Genomic DNA, 6,286 nt, shown 5'->3' on the forward strand with positions numbered 1-6,286 from the left:
TGCCTTAATTCTATTCTCAATTATTATCTTAGCGTATGCTCGATTACACTAACCTCTAGCGCTTGAAAGTGGAACTAGCCGCTGGCGCACAGAGAAACAAAATACAGGAAAATTCGCTCAGTGTCCATTCTTGTGATATTCCATAATTTAACAGTGGTCTGTATAGCAAGTTTGCTGGTCGACCAATATTAAACATAAAAAAAAAGTGTCCATTCTTTATAATCCCTATTCGCTTAGACACTCGTCACGCGAAGTCTTACACTCGCAAAGCAGAAAGATTATATATAATGAGCTAAAATTTTGTAAAGAAGAGAAAAAGAAAGGTCTTATCATTCTATTAACGAACGCTGTGAAAAGAACAGCAACGGCGGTGGGGAAGAGTGAAAGAACAAAACATATTATAGCTAAGGAGGTGAGGAAGCAAAGCGCATTGGAGGACAATTTTCAACTCCTGGTGAAAGCCGCCCACATCCAAAGAAAATTATACTTGATGATTTTGAAAAACTGTGTCATCCGCAGAACTTTTTTTGGAGTAAAGAAATTCCGACTCTACGCAAGCTTCTGAATGCTGTTAAGAAAAAGATACATTCTGGAGGCTGTCAGTTTTGAAACAGATTACCGCACAATCAATAAGCGAAATCAGCAAATAAGTCTGGACAAAATGCTGCCAACCTGTTAAACATATCGAAGACGAATATTGGCGTCGTGACGCGTTAATGGAAGAGGAAGTAGAAAGGGTAGTAATAAATATAGGCATTGTGATTAGGGATGAAGAGTGTAAAGAAGATGAGATGGATTATGATAGGCCAGGTAGGAGCACATACACAGCAGACGAAGGCAGTTCAACTGATAGTGCAGATGAAATTGAGACCTCTGCCACGGGCATACATGTACTTCTGGAATGAAGTATGTTTATATACCGTACATGACAGAAAAAGTAAATTCAACTATGGTATTGGTAATTGTATTTATGTTCATAACAGCTGTTGATGTTTTTATTGCCAGACTGTCCAAACATTTCTACAGCTGACTCGCCACGCATCGAGACTGAGCGGATCGCATTCGCGATACACGAGCGCCCTCATCTGAAAACTGCAATGTTTCATCAGACGGGTTATAAGTATGCCTACAACATAATTTATTATTAATTAAGTGTATTTTTGTTTTATTTCGTAAACTATATTGCGATCCCTTCCGCTCTTCACACGACCCCGTAGAGGTCGCGACCTGTACTTTGGGAACACTGCATTAGACATACTATCTTACTGATGTAAAATAATAATTTAAATGTGTTTAATGATTTTAACAATTTTAGCATTATATAGACAGTGACTTCCACGAGAGAATATTTATGTAAAATAGGTTAACACAATTAAATGTGACAGGAACTTGTTACCGTGTAATTAAATGTATTCACCACAGTCTACTATATACAGTCAAGAAGATTGAGTTTTGAGGGTGCTAGAAACAACAGACTGTGACGGTTCTATTTTGCAGTGCCTGTAATGAGGCGATATTAGCGATCCTAGTGGTGAGCAACTGTCTAATGTTTGCATATTTACTACGTATTGAGCTTCGCGACTGTATATACAAGACTGTGGTATTCACATTGACGTTCAAAGATATCTCATCTCTAATATATTATTATAATCGATAGTGATCGATAATTTGTTGGTGTAAGTGTTGCTTCTGTAGTTATTACTTTTATGTATAGATGGCGAAGATAATAGTCAGTGTTGCCAATCGTACATAAATATACCCACGTTATAGAATTCAATATCTCATCCCCGTCTGCTGATTGTAAAAAAAAAAAAAAACACACACACACTGTATTTAGCTGGAAATCGCTGTTGTTGTCAATTATGAGAATAATTTATGTTTAATCTACATCATCATTTTCCCAGACACTTTTTTAACCGCCCTAATAATGCTGCCACCTATTGAGAACTAGTAGAACTATTCAAAGTTTGTCAATTTTTTAATATCTTTAGTTTAAAAATATCCCTTGGTTAGAAAGTTCACTTACACGATCATAATCGTAGGTCAGATATCTTTTAACGCCAGTGTACACTTCTGGAGCGTGAACTGCGATAAATGGCATATCCTTCAGAAAAATCATCTTTGCACATGACACTGCATGTTGAAATTGTGCTAACAAAGCACAGTATATCGCAAAGTATTGTTCCAGGTCTCCATCTGATAACACATTCACGAATATTGGGCAAAAAGATCTGGATTTCAAATCTAATTTCATAAGCTTGCATTGCAGCCCGTGGTATCCCAAGTTCTGCAAATCAATGACGTGTCAATTTCAGTGGAGACTGTTCATTCGAAGCAGTGACTGTGGCCACTCTGTGGACTGTCTGCAACAGTCTGAAGCAGTGGTGAGCAACTCAGCTGCTCTCACGAAGCAGTGTGTGTACTTGCAAGCAAAAAAGAGCAATATTGGCATTGTAAACATCGGAATGATCTGCCCTCCCTTACTGCTGAGTGCTCTTGCACAAAAGCACGAGTTGGTCACTACTGGCTCAAAGCAAATGCACGTTTCTCCCAGACAAAGGGGACTTTATTGAATCATTCCTGGAATGCATGCATTATTTATATCATTGTACAGCCTGTCAGTGGCGGTTCCTCGGGGGAGGGAAGGGAGGAACGTCCTCCTCACATTTTTCTTCTTTTGAAAATATATGCCAAATAAAGTATGCCTCTTGAAGTTCGAGGAAGATTCGATAATTTTTAAGTTCACAGCTATAAGAAAACCTCGATTGATCGAGTTTTAAACGACGTGCGCTCATATGCTGCTAGAAAACTGTGAGAAAGATGCGAGATTGTTTGTGTGGAGGAAAGGCACTCCATTCCTCCTTTACTGCAGTTAACACACATAGACAACAGCGCACTAGCGGTGAGAGAAAGAAGCAGAGTTTTAAAGCAAGTAAATGAACGGAGAGGGAGGAGATCCTCCTCTGAATCAGCGCATGGGCGGGAAATAGAAACCGACTGGTCGTGCAGCAAGCTCACTACCGCTGCCATCTAATGATGCTGCATTCAACCAGACTATAGCACATCTAGGAGGAGGCACAATAAAAACAGTTTTAACGCAATGCTATGAAAGACACCATATAAACTTTTTTTTTTAAATTATAAATCAAAAATATTATTCATTGCACTTTACATAGGTTACTATTCATGGTTTGAAACTTTCAACGATATTTGAAAGTTAAAGTCGGGTTTATATAAAACAAAGTGGAAGTAGTTTTACGTTAGTATCACAGGATCTTTTTGGCCCCTGAAATTCACTTCCATTCATTGTGTACTAGACAGGGTAACGGCCAAGTTGTCAGTTTTGTACAAGTATATTTGAAATTGAAAGCAGGCACTCCAAACTACAATATTTTTTACATTAAAAATTAATCGGCCACCGGCAGCTTTAAACAATAATGGTAGTATGACTTTACAAGAACTGACATTCTTCAAAAGCATGTGATATTGAACTTGTAAAATGTACATGTGCCAACACGGACCACGTGGGTGGGTGCAGTGTTCTCGCTTTCCTCAGATTATTTCCCATTCCCATTTCCGTAAACCGGTTCCGATAACGTACTAGTAGCTATAGTCTCGTCCAACACGTGTGATGCTGTAGTGTGCTCAAAATATGCTGCGAGGTTGTGAATTTCCTTGTAATTGTTAATTTGTGCAATTATTCAACAATGAATGGGAGTGAAATCAATATATATTTTGGACAATTTAGGAAACTCAGTTAGAAGAACAGATTATTATTGCTATACAGAAGGGAAGGCCAACCCCAACACTACCTGGTCTTACATGTATGCATGTAGGCTAATTTGTAGCAAGATTCATTCAAGAAGGTGTCATTTCGTGCTGTTAACTTCTTTCCTCCTCTTAAGAAATACGCAGGAGCCGCCACTGCAGCCTGGTCATTGCCATTTGTGAACCCACACACTTCACACCAACTGTTCGTCAATACTGTAACCATAGATATGTCCGCCATGACGTGACATTAAAAGCGAAAGTGAGTAGTTTATTTTCAAAATTACCCTAGTCCATTCCCATAACCTTGTGGGAAATCATGAAAAACGTTTTTAGGTCTAAAATTTCTTACCAGTTAGGCAAGAGACATGAAACCAAACATGCTGGGTGCATTTAGAATCAAATGGGATTCTTTGATTCCAAAGCTGAAACTAATATTTTGTCGCAAATTTTGCTGTTAAGTATTGATACTAAATCTTCGTATTGTAGTAGTAGAATATCTTGTAAAATTCTTCTGTATATATTTCAACTAAGACCATAATGTATTAAGATTTTTTTGACATGTTCCATATTCTAGCTGTGAAGCAATGTACGAATACCATGGAATGTAAATAAATACAATACCTGGCCCCGGAACAATTTTTCCCTCGAAATTATTCAAATTCACTTTACAGGGAGTTATACCTGAAAGCTTGATTTCCATAATACACGTCACTGTACGTAACAGAAAACCACAATTTAAGTCACACAGAGTTAGTGTGCACTCAATGTTGGTTGCTTGACGATTATCAGCCCACTTTGAGGTCTGTGGATATAGAGGGAAAAATTGGATCGGTGTCGGGTAGAATTCCCGGGTAGCTCAGTTGGGAGAGCGTTGGTACGTTTAACCAAAGGTCCCGGGTTCGATACCCGGCCTCGGAAAAATTTTTCCCTCGATATTATTCAAATTAACTTTACAGGGAGTTATACTGAAAGCTTGATTTCCATAACACACGTCACTGTACGTAACAGAAAATCACAATTTAAGTCACACAGAGTTAGTGTGCACTCAATGTTGGTTGCTTGACGTTGTCAGCCCACTTTGAGGTCTGTGGATATAGAGGGAAAAATTGGATCGGTGTCGGGTAGAGTTCCCAGGTAGCTCAGTTGGGAGAGCGTTGGTACGTTTAACCAAAGGTCCCGGGTTCGATACCCGGCCCCAGAACAATTTTTCCCTCGAAATTATTCAAATTAACCTTACAGGGAGTTATACCTGAAAGCTTGATTTCCAAATACAATACAATACAATAAGTGATAGCATTCTATTTGGGCATGCAATCGTGTAGTCGGGTGTGAATAAGCATAATAATGCAATAAATAAAACTCTTTAGTTAGACAATACGCTTATATTGCAGAAATAAAATGCAATAACGTTAGTACAAGAAGGCCATGATTATCTTGTCAATGACAATGAACATTACTAATGGTGCCAAACCAACTACATTACATATAATTATATGCAACAATAAAAAAAAACTGATGTTCTGCTACTATTTGAGCCAATATTAAGGAACAACTTCTTCATAGTTCATCAGACTACATTAAATATCTCAAGTCTCAATAACGTAAATGAAGATTTCTGTTATAATGAAAGGAAACATGTAATTCTTAACTGTCAATAAAATATAAAGACATGTTATTCTATTTCAAATCCTTCACCAAGTTACAAACTGAATTTTGTCACTGATGCAGATTTAAGATTACAATATGTATACAATGATGATAATTATCTTTACTTAATATAAGGCGCTATCAATGCAATTCATTTCCTTATTTTGGGAATTATCAAGATTGCTTATAGTTTCCGTGAGGGTAGAAAAGGGCATGAAATGAATTCAGGAGATCAACAGTAAAGGGGTATAAGTGCACTTTAGTTACTTTTGAGGAAATGTAATTAAAAATTATTATTAAGCTTTCGTAAATTCCGTGAAATTTTTTATTTCAATATGCGATGTGGTTAAAAGATTATATTCCTTTGTCACTAAAATTTTAGATGCTTTAGCTTTCTCTGGGTGCACTTAACTCATTTTTTTTTAGAAATGTCACTTGTATCTCTTTGCATCTGAGTCCCTCAATTAAGAAAAGTGAAAAAGATTTTTGTCCTTTTGATAGTTAAGCTGCGGTTTGTTTATGGCGATCACTGCCAGGTGCACATTGCTGAAGATTGTCAATAATCGATATTTAGAGAAGGCCATGTAGTTATGGCAGCAAAACAAATGAAAATTGACAGCGATGTATGCTGATAAAGAAACCACTTCCTGACGATCATCGCTAGCATTTATAATTGCCGGCAATGTGCGTCCGGCGACGATCGCCGTAAACAAACAGTACCTTTAAATACAGTAAAACCCTCGATAATACGCACCTGCTTATTACGCTGTCCCATGTAATACGCGTTTTTTGTCTGGTCCCTGCACATTTCATATACAACGCCTTTATAAAATACCCCGTTTGTTGCGCTCAAGTCCCGCATGATACA

Source organism: Periplaneta americana, chromosome 7 (genome assembly GCF_040183065.1).
Source record: "Periplaneta americana isolate PAMFEO1 chromosome 7, P.americana_PAMFEO1_priV1, whole genome shotgun sequence".
NCBI lineage: Eukaryota > Metazoa > Arthropoda > Insecta > Blattodea > Blattidae > Periplaneta > Periplaneta americana.